Source organism: Rhagoletis pomonella, unplaced genomic scaffold (genome assembly GCF_013731165.1).
Source record: "Rhagoletis pomonella isolate Grant_MI unplaced genomic scaffold, Rhpom_1.0 Rhpom_scaffold_00005, whole genome shotgun sequence".
NCBI lineage: Eukaryota > Metazoa > Arthropoda > Insecta > Diptera > Tephritidae > Rhagoletis > Rhagoletis pomonella.
In genome coordinates, this window is record NW_023458559.1 from 53,673,590 (window position 1) to 53,687,861 (window position 14,272).

At 38.5% G+C, this 14,272-nt stretch overlaps 1 protein-coding gene across 1 annotated transcript in view; it reads right to left on the reverse strand.

The window, feature by feature from the left end:
- The window catches only part of LOC118739227 (cationic amino acid transporter 2-like), a 33,946-nt gene extending 23,519 nt beyond the window's left edge, over positions 1-10,427 (reverse strand). The window contains exon 1 of the mRNA XM_036470425.1: positions 10,147-10,427. The gene's annotated coding sequence lies outside the window, so the exon portion shown is untranslated. The remainder of the gene's footprint in view (positions 1-10,146) is intronic.
- Between the last annotated feature and the right edge of the window lie 3,845 nt (positions 10,428-14,272).

Sequence of the window (14,272 nt, forward strand, 5' to 3'; positions counted from 1 at the left end):
ATTTTTATCCACTGTTTTATATGAACGGGAAAAAAAAATATTTGTTGCCCTACGATTTAGTTATTTGTACAATGGTTTTGGGTTGTTGTACCCAAACGCATCACCCGAATCTAAAAACTTTAAATACACGTGTAGTCAAAGGGTTAAACTTTAATTTAAAATAAAGTTTCCGAGCTCTAGTTTATTAATAAATTCGGTTTGAACCATGCACTTTTTTGTAAATTTCGATGTGGGTTCTGCGCAAAGATACAGTGGATGGCGTAGCCGGAGTTATATGCACAATAAATGTTGTATACCGTTCTCGTTAGTGAGGCTTATAATCCCCAAGTGCAGAAGCAAGCGTAACCAGGCGGTGGACCCAACAAAATTCATACTTTCAATGGCTTGGAAGAAGCTGTTATTGCAATAACTGGATTGAGAACCAGTTTTTCAACTAAAGGAGAAGTTTTCGCTTGTGGCTCAACAATTCAACCACAACCTGACTTAGATGCTATGCCCGACAGCTCCGCATACCTTTGTGAATAATTTTCCTCAAAATATGTAAAATCAACCAATTTTGCTATAAACAAGCACATGACGAGTGTTTTTTTTAATTCCTTTCCACTTTGTTTTCCTTCATACAGCTGACTTCAAAAAAAACTGATAGATAGATAGATAATTAATGGAGGCATGCACTGCGACCAGCAGGTCTATTGTGCCCTCAACCATTTACAGTACCTCATCTAATCCTAGAGAGCCCAAAAATTTGAGGAGATCCCCAGGGATTAGCGATTGTATTGCTTCGTTACTTGGCCAGTAGTGGCCCAGGTACCTCTCCCGTCTTTTCGCGACCGCCACGCATTCGCTAAGCAGGTGCACGGGAGTCTCCTCGGTCACGTCGCAGAAACGACATAGGTCGTTGGACCAAATCCCTAGCTTGTGCAGATGGCCTCTCAGTCTGCAGTGACCCGTCAGAAAACCTGTTATGATCCTTAGTTTTCCCTTGGATAGATTAATAACTGCCCTGTACCTCGTGAGGTTGTAGCCTCCCAGTAGTTGTTTTGCTTGACGTAAACCTGTAGTGTTGCGCCAGTGTTGATTCCTTTGTGTGTTCCTTTCTTTCCTGAGCTCTTCCTTGATTGTACTGGGTCCAATCGCTAGGAAGGGCTCAGGCCCTATAGGCGACGAGGCGGCCGCCAGTCTAGCTAGTCGGTCCGCTTCTTCGTTGCCCGCAACTCCTATGTGTCCTGGTACCCAAGTTAATTGGATTTTGTTGTGCACTGCCAGGCTGTTGAGCCTATCTATGCACTCAAGAACCAAGGATGACTTGACCTCAAATGCTGAGAGGGCCTTGAGTGCCGCCTGGCTGTCGCTCAATATTAAGATTCTCTCATTACGGTAATTCCTCCGTAGGTTAATCTCTGCACACAGACTGATGGCATAGACCTCCGCCTGGAAGATACTCGGGTACGCCCCCATAGGTACCGAGAGCTGCAGCCTCGGCCCGTAGACGCCAGCCCCAATGCCTTCCGGAGTCTTCGAGCCGTCTGTGTACCATTGCAACGAGCTCGATTGGATCAGCCTCTCCATGAGAGAGGAGCTCCAGGTCGCCTTGGTGCAAAGCTCTATTTTGAAATTCCTGTCAAAGTTAACCACCTTAGGCCTGTCGTCTCTGGGGAGTAAAGCTAGCGGAACTTGGGAGCCTAGCTTGTCTCTGTTCCTTAATGATATAGTTCTGCCCCTGCCAAAGCCTTCCCTCGCGAAATTTAGTAGAGTTCGCTTTGCAGCCTGTTCTATGGTAAGGTACAGCGGCTCGAGCTCGAGAATCACCTCCAGCGCTGCCGTCGGACATGTGCGCATTGCCCCCGTGATGCATACACATGCCAGCCGTTGAAGCTTGGTGAGGGTTTGCCTCACCGTGGTGAGGGTGGTTCTCGAGGCCCAAGCCACTGCTCCATAGGTGACTATTGGTCTAACTATCATGGTATACATCCATCTCAGAATCCTGGGACTGCAGCCCCAGGTCTTTCCTGCCAGGCGTTTGCATACCATTAGTGCCCTCGTAGCTTTGGAAGTGACCGCGTCAACATGTGCCTTCCACAGAAGTTTAGAATCCAGGGTTAGTCCTAGATATTTGACTTCGGTGGCGACGTTGATGGCGACCCCATTCAAAGAAATGTTCCTCATGCCTGGAAGCGTTCTTCTTCTAGTGAAAGGGACAATAACCGTTTTAGAGGGGTTGATGCTGAGGCCCACGTCCGCGCACCAGCCTCTTGCCAGGTTTAGTCCCCTTTGCACTATGTCACATAGAGTGCTCACGAACTTCCCTCTGGCGATAATCACGATGTCATCCGCATAGCCTTGGCAGCGGATGCCATTGTCCGTGAGAATCCGTAGAAGTTCGTCCACAACTAGGCTCCACAGGAGAGGGGATAAGACTCCTCCCTGCGGGCAACCTTTCGTAGTTTTTAACTGTACCACGCTGTCCCCGATATCGGTTTCAGCGATTCTTGAATTTAGTAGCCTGGCTATCCACCTGCGGATCGTTGCCTGCACATTGCGTTCTTCGAGTGCCCGGTCGACACTGATATGAGAGATGAGAAAAAAACTGATAACTGGCAATGCTGCACATTTCTTCGCAAGAACTTTCAAAATTGGCTGAAAATTATGAACGAAATTGGAGTAGTTTTCGCCCTTTGTTATACTCCGTATTTGAAATAAAACGTTGTAATAAAAATAAATGTGATGATGAAGAAATAAATCATATTAAGTAAAAATATCGAAGTTCGGGCGGAGCCGAACATTAGATACCCGGCGCAATTATTAAATATAGCCTACGCCTACGATGGATATGGCAGACTCATAGATCACCAGCATCAAAACAACTGCTCAAGGCGGCCACACATGCACTGACAAGGGCCTTCAAGAACGAGGAACAGTACGCACAGTACCGGCACACCCAAAAGCTCTCACCGACTAGCACAAAGCACTCGTTATGGAAAGCACACTAAAATCTAAATGCGTCAATAGAGACTGAAATGCCAGTACGAGACCACAATGGCAAATGGGCTCGAAGTGACGCAGAAAAAGCAAACACCTTTGATGCTCACCTAAAAAATGTTTTTAGGCCAAACCCTGCAACTAATGATTTTCAACTACCACCCGTACCCATTATGTCAAAATGTGAGCTGCTGAAATTTGTACCTGAAGAAATTTCAAAAGTAATTAGGGATCAACTGCAACCAAATAAGGCATGACTAATAACCCCAAAAATGATTATTGAGGTACCAAATTGGGCTGTACTTTGCATCTGTATGCTATTTAACGCAATCACAAAACATTGTCATTTCCCTCACCAATGGGAAAAGTGGACTATTGTGATGATACCAAATCCCGGAAAGGACAAAACGCAGCCATCTTCCTATAGGCCCAACAGCCTGCTATCGTGTATGCCGAAATTATTCGTAAAACTGGAAGCCCGCAACATAATACCACTTCACCAATTTAGCTTCAGGGAAAAACCGAATAATCGAGCAAGTAGATTGCATAACAACCGAAATCGGAACAGCGTTTGAAAAGAGGGAATATTGCCGGGCAGATTCAATAAGTAAAAATAAAAAGTAAAAAAAAAAAGAAAATTAGAAAACCTCTCCAACGGCCTTTAAAAAACTAGTAAAACGATCGAATTTCGATAGTAACTGGCACTTCTAGTACTGACTTATTCCCTTTGGTACTTAACCGATTCAAACGCGCGTTCAAGTAGGTCCATAGGTATGTAACTTATGCGCTTTATTTCTATATTATGTATTACAAAATTTTACGTAATAATAACACTTCAGGGCCATAGCCCAATGGATGACCATAGTTCGATTTGAGGCATACATTTTTTTAAATCGAATTAAGATAAAGAAATTACGAAAATTTAAACTTTATTGTTTTTATCAGTTTTTATTAGTTTAAGCCATTCTTACACTTAGCGCTTGATATGTAAGTACATAAGTTTAAATCTGAATTCGAACGCGTATGGCGTTTGTGAACGTGGTCAATTAACTCTACGCCAAAGCGCGCTGCTTTCGGTATTACGGTTTTGTTGTTGTTGTAGTTATTACGAGTATGCTTTATATTTGTCGCGCTTGTTTTGCCACACCACCCACCACCACCACCACCTCCAGCAACAGCAACAGCAACAGCTACAGCCCCGGCCCGGCCCGGATGGCTTGGTAACTCGCTGCCCGTTTCATGTGCACAATAAATTCTCGCTTTTTATATGCGCCTGGCAATTTTTGTTTTTGTTGTTTATTTTTAATTATTCGCTTGTGCGCTCATTGTAGTGATTGTTGTTGTTACTTAATTTTTTATTATTTTTGTTTGTCAATTTCCAGCTAGTTATTGGTGTATCTGCTCACTTGCCGTTCGGTGTCATTTACTTACAAGCGAACTGACTGACTGACTGATCGACAGGGGTTAAGTAGCAGCGCTTTGAGTGCGACTACATACCGGACTCGCCAGCGTTGAGATGCATTTGCAAATATTTTCGAAGCATGCAATCAGCTTTGCAAAAAAAAAAAGAAACGTATAAATGTACATACTTTAATAATTATGCGGTTATAAAAGGTTTAACAGCGATCGGCAGTTAAGCAATTATGACGTACAAACAATATGTAAAAGCAAAAAAAAAAACTTTATTGGTGAGTACACATGCGAATATTACGTATGTAAATGTGTATTTATTTATTTTTTTCATAACCAGTTGGTGAGCACGCATTGTTTCGGAATTTGGTTTTTAGAATTTATTTAGCGTATTTTTATCGATTGTTACCGAGTACCTACATACATATGTATGTGTGTTTTGATCACAGTACGCGAATATGCAAATGTTAGATTGATAATTTCTGTGAATTAATTGAATTTTAAATGAAATTGAATTTCTGAAAAGGTTTCAGGCTGAGTACATACATACATACTAGGGCTGCGTATCGGCAATGAAAGTTCGGTATATCGGTATCGCGATATTCTAAATTCACCAGAGCCGATACCGATATTTCTAATAAAATAATATCGATATATTGAATATCGGAAAAGTCGAAAACGAAATAGTTAATAAAGATATATTGTTTATGCACACTACGTATATTCGTAATTAAAATGCGAAGAAGCATAAATTTATACATATAACGAAGTTACTTGGGATATGATGCCTTTAATGAAATAAAAAAATATCAACTTTGATTAACCCTTCCTCACAAGAAAGTCTAGAACTTTCAAAGAGACAAACCATATCATATGTATGTATGTATTTATAAATGTGAAGTACAAATGGAACATGATCAATGGAATCTGCTAAAGCCTAAAATGCCAGTACAGCATCTCTGGTTGGTCTTGGTTACTTAATATTGTATTTTTATGCAAAAAGTAGTTTGCGTTTGCTGTAGATTTTTTTTCCAGAAATAAATTTACGAGACTTTATTTCTTAAGAGTTGCAAACTGATTTAAGAAATTTTAATATTTTTATGAATTTTTGTTTTCATGGTTACTATGCCGAAAGCTGTTTATTGTGAGAACGAAACATTTCTCGAACTAGTCAGTTTTATTAACCGACTTCAAAAAAAAGGAGAAGGTTATCAATTCGTCGGATAACTTTGGACCACGTGAACCGATTTCGATAATTAGTTTTCTATCGGAAAGGTAGTCTCTCACTAATTTGGTTTAACTCCGATCATTGGGTCATGAAAAAATTAACGGTACGCCTAAACTTGTATAGGAGAATTGAAGTCGGTTGTGTGTTTTATTTAAAAATTACTTGTTTTCAATTCATAAGCCCAGAGAACGTAGAGAAAAGTTTCCGATATTTCGAATATCGAACCAAAACATTGTATTGATATCGTATCGCAACTTCTGATATCGATATAAATTAACCAATACGTTGAACAACGATATCGATATATTGAATATCGTATCGGTATCGGACATCTCTAGTACTCTGTCGCGAAACGCACTAGTGCCGAACTGGTTCTGTACTAGAATATTTAGAACCATAACTAGTGCGCGTTAATTCTCTTTTGCATGCTAGCAACTGGCGAATTTAACATTGTGATATCCTGGGATGAGTTAATCGCCCCCCGCTGCATCCCCTTTTCGATAGTTCCCAACTAGTCCGACAGACGAATGAAAAAAGTATCATTGTAAGGTCATTATTTTTTATATCCGTTTAAATTTGTGTGGCAATTATACCTGACTGCTGGGTATTCTGCAGTAAACAGTATTGTCAAGTAAAAATATAATGCAAATTTATACAATACGGTTGTTTTCAGGGGCAAAAACATTAAGTGAATTTAAGGAGTTAAATAGCAAAAACATTTATTTAGCTCTTTTCCACAGCTCCGCTCCAGCCAACATCCTTTGCTCTTAGCTCCTTGCTCCTTTACTCCACTCCGCTTCGAAGTAAAGAAGCCCCCCGCTGCATGCTCTTTTTGATAGTTCCGAACTATTTAGTTCTAAATTCGACAAATAAGATCTAGTTCGTTCTGCATCCCGTTTTCTATAGTTCCAAACCAGTTCTAAATTGGCCACCTTAGATATAGATTTATAATGAAAAAAGTGAAATAGTAGTAGGTAGTTTTTAAAAGTATCACATTTCCCTGTTTTTGGACTGGTGGGAATCTAGTTACTGTCAGACTGGTTCGTTTTTGGCGACAAAGATCTATGTAGTACGGAACTAGAAATTTGATTCACTAGCTCGCGGTTTCCCTGCAGGGTATGTACTTAGCGAAGTAGTGGCGGGTGCGCTTGGCAACTCAGTTCTTGCTACAGTGGAGAGTGTTGATTTTTTCGTGTTCAGAGATGTTTATTAAAAAAGTTTATTATTATTTATTGAATTTTGGAGTTTGGGTTAAGGTAGGAGGGCGTGTGTGGAATATTCCATACACTCACTCGGAGACAGAGTCATTACTCTACTGAACCAATTACTATCCCTGATGAAACCGCGGTGACTGTTGAAGAAGCGTGAACCCAAGTGCTTGAGTCGCTTTGTCTGTGGGCCTAGACATCGACACAGAAAGTGGTCAATGGACTCTTCCTCATCATGGCAGCCCTGCAGAGAGTAGTTGTTGGTATTCGCCACCATTGCAGTATTGGTGCTATAGCACTGTGTCCTGTGATGACACCGATAAGGGCTCTTATTGCAGATTTATTGAGTTTCAGTATGTCTCTTTGTCTTTTTCCTATTAAGCCACGGCCATAATAATCTTGTAGCCTCATAGTCTTCCCGTTTGTTCCAAAAGTCATTCGTAGCAGCCACGGTGTATTCATCAATTTTCCTAACGTGATCACTAAACGGCGGTAGTACGGTAAAGACGGAGTTTTTATGCTCTAACCCTCTAGGATTGTTTTATACCGAAAAAATAGACCCCTATTTTTTATTTCGAAGTCGAAATGGGGGGTTATAAGTAGCATTAAAATTCCTACTATACTTTCTTTTTGACCACCCTAATGTGGCGAAAATAGAAATGGGGAAGCGATACTTTTACAATTCTAGGTATGCACTTTTGTTGTTTAGATTTTTGAAAAGAGTTGCCAAATAAGAAAAAATATTTCGCTAGTTTAATATTTAAGTAAATTTGGTTTATAAAATATAACAACGTGTGCCTAAATTTCACGCAGACAAAATTTGGTAGTGTGACCAAGTAAAAAAATTGTTTAGGCATGCTAAATATTGTAGTAACGAGGAGTGTTGCTAAATATTTTTACAAAAGCATATCAACCTTTAATGTAAACCTAAGCTGTGGGAAAGTTAAATAGACTGTATTGCGAATAATTCTTCACTAAATCCCATTTTAACGTGTTTATAAAAATATTTTAATTCCAAACGTTTTAATTTACACACGTGAAAATGAAATGAACACATTTTAACTCTCACTTATGTACGTCAACGGCAATTGAATAAATAAAAGTACCGGTAGACACTGACAGCTGAATTTGATGCTTAATTTAAAAGTTTATGTGCGAGGCTTAGAAAAATTTAAAAAATACTCTGTGTTTATCAGCATTTTTTGCATTGCTATGTATTTAATTAACTATTTAGTGGCAATTTTCAAATAAATCATTCAATTTATAGTTGATGCAGCTCTGCCGGCAACTTTTTTGAAAATTATGTAGTCAAAATTTTTTATAGCTTATATAGTACTTTGTACACAATATGTATTAGCACCTTTGCAACAGAATAAACTGCACAATAACAACACATAAACCTACATACATACATACATAGATACATATATATAGTTCACGCAGACTAAGAAATCGAAGTCAAGCCATGTCCACTTTTATTGCAAATGCTAAATCATTCTCACTTCTATTTCAGCATACAATTCATTTTGCGCATAAACTAAGTTAATGGCATGCGTTCAAAGTTACGCAAGGTTTATAAGGGTCACGTAGCAGCAGAAGTTTGCATTTTTGAGTGCTACTTTGTTGAGTAAGTTAGCGAAAAATCGCTTAATATACAAAGCCATAAAATTGGCAAACTTTAGCGCCATTAAATATGTAAAAAGCACAATATTTAAATTTAGGAACCTACATATGCATGTACCCTATATACATTAGGGCGGGTCAATTTGAATGTAGAAGGATTCTAGGTGTAATTCTAAGCAAATTTTCCCAAGAAACCGTGGGTCTAAAACAAAGTTGGAGTTTGGCAAATTGCGGAAATAGGTTTCTTAGCATTTAGCTGTAGCATCGTGAAGAAGTGCTTAAATTTTGAATAAATACATGCTAAAAGGGATTTTTTGGTACGATAAGTCCTTTTCTTATCTCTTATCTCTTTCTTAAAACATTCACGGGAGGGCGTAACAGTGAAAACTTTCACATTTTCTTCGAAACCTATTTTCGCAATATGGCATGGTTTCTTCGGCAAATTTACTTAGAATTACACATAGAGTCTTGCTATACTATACGCGCATAGTAAAAAAAAAAAATCGACCCGCCCTTATATACATATATGTAAGTAAGGGGCGAAAGCAGGCAGGAGTTTTGGGGGTTCAAACTCCCCCCGTAATGCCTGCGGAAAATTTAAAAAAAGTTTTCTTTTCATTTAGCTAGTTGTGATTAAAGTTTGTATGAATTTTCAACTATTTGCTAAAATCTGCAGATAAAGAACAAAACAAGGTGAATGATGGAAATGAAGGTTGTTTGCAATAAACACATCATTTTGACATTCAGAACAGTTGATTTAAGTTTACACAATTATAAGTTTATATTTAGGGTTCATAATGTTTCTTTACAGGCATTTTTACAATGTACGGAGCGTAATCCAACAATATTCCTAGACCGATTCGTGCAGATAGGCGCAATATTCCCTGTAACACTTGCTTCCAGTGAAAGCTCCTTCTTAAGCATAAAAATGATAAAACAATTTTGCTGTTTCGGAGATCACCACATCTCCTCATTAGACTTCTTCAGTCGCCGCCACTGGGATATGAACCAGCGACCTCGGATTACAAAGGCAAGTGGGCTACCCACTGAGCTAAGCTCGCCACGTAATCTGTTGTTGCTTTTTGGCTTGGTGATCTCCGAAATAGCAGCTATGTATAACTTCTACCTTTGTGTAAATTACTATTGTTTTCCACACAATTTTTCATTATAAATGGCCTCAAGCTCAATAAAATTACTGAATATAGTTGTTAAAGGCGAAGCAGTAGAGAAATGTTATTTTTAAATTTTTTCGTGTATATAACTCGAATTTATTAAAAAAAATGAAAATATAGGCATTTTTGTTGGAACGGATTATATGAAAAAAATAAAAATTTAAAATCTGCGATTTACATATATATGTAGAATACACACACTGACATGCTTGAACTCAATGGGAGCATACGTATGTACATACGTACATATATACCTTCTCATCTGCAGAACTGTCAACAAACAAAATGGCAAGCCATCACAAACAGGTTGTTAGCTGATAAGAGAGATAAGTATAATCTTTGAAGAGTTCTTCCAGTGTCATTACCCATTTCCACTTGCTCACTGTGTTTTCTTCACACACACAAACTCATAAGTATTATGCATACACTCAGGCATTCGTCACACACACACACACACACACACACACACACACACACACAAAGACGCATACCCCGATGCCTTTGTTTGTCGAAGCTGTGTATTTACGTTTTATTTTTATTGAAGTTTTAGTTTCAGTTTCAGTTCTCAAAAACGCTAAGCGCAGCTTCAATTTAACAAGCAAACAAAAACAAACATAAACTCAGAAAATTAAAACAGGCTTCAAAATATCGCTAAGTATCCCGAGAAATCACTATCCGCGCGTGCTCAGTGACCCACCGAGCTGAAGCTGTTTAAAAAGCCGACCGCGGAAACGAATGCGAATTTTCGATGAGCTGTGGCTACCTACGGTCAGGGTGTCCAGATTGTTAAAAAAATAGTTATTTCTGAACAAAAAATGCCAAAAATCGCCTATTTTTTTGTTTTTATAAAAACTCATGAAATCGGCTTAGCAAATCTTTTATTTTAATAATGAGATCCTGCTATAATAAAAAACCAAAAACGAATATAATACTTTCAGGGTAATAATAAATGACAGAAAACACTTTTATTATAGTGATGTGCAAAAATTATTAAAAAAATACGCACACTTTTAAAAAATATTTGTATTAACACATTTTCCAATACAACTGCGTAATTAATAAATTCAATATAGCTAAAAATAAAATAAAAGCTATGAAAAGGCGAGATCAGTTATTTCCACAAACGAAATTGGAAATTTCACATTCAGCGGAAGTTGTCACAAGTGGCGGTCTAATATTGGCAAATGCTCGATATCCTACAATAAAATCGATAACAATAAAAAGGGTTGCCACATCAAAACTAAAGCTCTAACTCGACAACCTACTTTTCACGTGTTTGCAGGGCAGCGCACAAAAAATTTATTTGAAGGGAAGCGATTTCCTAATTTTTTGCGCCCAATTATCCCAAAAAAAAATCGGCAAGTTGGCGCTAAATCGCCCAATCTGGACACTCTGCCTACGGTGCAATACAAATATGTACATATACGAATATCAATCTACGCTATAGACTTTTAACCGGTGAATCCGATACCGCCAACACTTTCAAACGCTGCGATTGCTGAGACACGACTGACTGATGCCAGCTACCGAGCGAGCACCTGTTGGCCAACACAGTTCGCTCACCACCACCGCTGTCGTCGCCGCCGCCGCCACCGGTATAACGCATCGAGCGGCACCTGTATGTAATCAAATGGGGCGCGCTGCAGTGGTGGCTGAGCGCGGCGCCCGCTCCAATTACGTGCGGGCGCGCACTTGTGTTTGCGTTTGCACTTGTGCGCGTGTATTGTTATTGTGGCGGCTTTGGTGTTGTAATAAACAGCTGGCTAAGGGAGGTTGACAACAGTGGTAGCCAGTGTTGCCATTCACAAAATTTTTTTTGCAGCAAAAAATGTAGCAAATCTAACTGAAACGTAGCCAATTGTTTAATGCTTATAATTATAATTAGAAAATGCCCTTAGGTTTTATTTTTTTTTTCAAAAACTGCGCATTTCAAAATTATTAAAATTTCGGAATATATTGAGTAGTTTAGGTAATTTAGGTTCTTATTGTTTAATTTCAATTATCATATTATTTAATATATATCAAAAAACATACAAGGATCAAAATTTTGAAAAAATAAAAAAAATGCTCAAAAATTCTGTGGGACGTCCCCATATAAGCTGCAAGTCGCTGACAAAGTCGCGGAAACTTCGTAAAAAAATAGTTTCAAAAATATGCCATCTCAAACAAAAAAAAAATTAAAAAATCACAATGGTAGCTCTGAATATTGCGCAATATTTAAGTATATGTAGCATTGTAGCTTTTCATTTTTAATGTACCACTTTTGCTACCATTGTAGCCAAACGGCAACGCTGGTGGTGGCTGCGATTTCAATTGTTCTCAATGATTCTCGTAATCTGTTTACCTTTCGCAGATCTTTGGTTTAATATTTTTTTTGCATCTTTGTTTGTTTGTTGTTGGTGCAAATTTTGATATTTTCTTATCATAGCCACAGTTCCACTGAATGATTTCCTGAATTTACAAAAAAAAAGATACAATAAAATTTCTCGGCGCAGTGACATCTGTGTTCACCAAAGTCAACTGTTAATAATCGTGTGTACCTTGGTTATGTAGACGCTTCATTGCTTCTCTGCTCTATCCAGCGCTGCGCTCAGTTGCCCCTTTGCCAAAGGCGATAAGATACGCGTATCTACGGCAAGCGCGGAGCTGCGGGACTACGCGGAGGCTCTTATCAGATGCGACGAAAATACCGCATCATTTACCTGTTGTTGGTTTGCACGTAAAAAGTGCTACAGATAAATAAATTCTAGCTCGCTATTTAAGTATGTAGTACATATGTACATATGTAGACCGTACCGAAAAAAATTTCGCCGAAGTCTTGCAAAACAATTTCGGAAACATTTCGTTTTGTCATACATGAAGGTTGCCTTTTTAAATTTTTGTTCATATCTTCGGAATACTAAGCTTCTGCATGCTAAAATGTTAATCTACAATGGAATTAAAATTAGAAAATTGTAATGGCTTTCAATTTTGAAAATTTTTGACAAGCAATGTGTGTGAAGAAATTCAAAGGTAAAACTGATTGTTTGTTTTCAGCGTTAAATATTTTGAAATTTAAACGCGCTAATTTACCCAAACTTGATACAAATTTTAAATTCAAATTACATCAAATTACGTCAAGTGGGCCATTTAAAAAAAGTTTCTTTCGGATAACCAAGCTAGTTACGTACTTTGGTAGAGGTCCAGGTAGATAATATTTGTTTCCCTATACTTTATTTTGCAATAATCCTCTTACTTTGCAAAAAATCGCGAATTTTATATTAAAATAATAATTTCTTTGATCTTTCATATCTCCCGAACGGGCAGCCTCATAGCCAGAAACTACTTTAAATCTTAATTGTATTTGGCATGAAATAAATAACGCCAAGTAATTATAATTTTGCGCGGAGTTTACTTTACATTTTCCTAACATCGGCAGTAAATTCCAAACACAATCTTCCCGAGAGTTAATACCCAGCTTCTTCCATTTATATTAAGTCCTACTACTGCCCCATTTTCGTTCCTTTCACCTTTACATTCACACTTAATTCTATTAATATTCCGAGTTGGCTGAAATCCCCATATACGTTTATTTAACTAAGCATTAAGTTATTTTGCTGTGCTTAAAAAAGAGTTTGTTATCATGTGTGCTATCGCATGTTTTGCTTTTAATTCAATAAATAGACAACTGCTTATCAGACAAAGGTTCAATTGCCGTCTATTGTTTTAGGTGCCTATATGGCCATCAACGAGATGATAGAGTATTTTTGTCGGTGATTAATGTGCAGTCTAATTATAACTAGAAATCCTATTTGCGTAGAAAAGTCACTACCCAAGTGCGAAAGAGTATAGAACGACATTATCTGATTTGGCGAACTAAATGTGCCCAAAAAGTTGCTATATCTGCAACATGAAAATTAAAAAAAAAAAGGGGAAACAAATTTTAGCTTTTATAAAACACTAGGTTGGGGTTAGGTAAGCGGGCTGCCTCCGCATGTGGAGGCACACTTGGACTCGACTAAGCTGTCCGTTGTAATGCCCTCAGAGGGGGAGGGAAAAAAGGGATGCAGGTAGGGTAGGGGAAAGAGGGAGGAGGCTATGGGAGAAAGACGACCCCTATGGCTTTTTGCCGGAGAAACGCTCCGTGCTCACAACGAAGCTCTTCAGTCGACTGATGTCCAAAAGTGGGACCCGAGGTGCTTAAACATTACGTTCGCAAAGCCGGGACACCAGAGCAGCAGATGTTGAGATGATTTCACCTCATCATCCTCCATGCAGCTGGTGCAGTAAGCGGCCGAAATTTTAGTCCGATTTCAATAATTTTTAACATTTTGCTTTCATGTGGCAAGCACAATAACCCTACCGAGTTTGGCAAAAATTGGTAGAACGGTTATCGAGATACATACATATGTATATAAATTAGCTAAAATATTTACGATTTATCGAAGATTTCGTATTTCTCCAAATTGCCGTTATATGGGATGTGGGCGCGGTTATTGGTATTGTTTCGTGGGAATTGGTGCAGGGGTTACCAAGATATACACATGTAACCACAAGTGGGCGTAGCTACGCCCATTTTCCAAAAATTTATAATATTCTTATTTTTTGAAAATTACCGTTATATGGGAGGTAGGCGTGGTTATTTTCCGATTTTGCCCATTTTCAATACCATC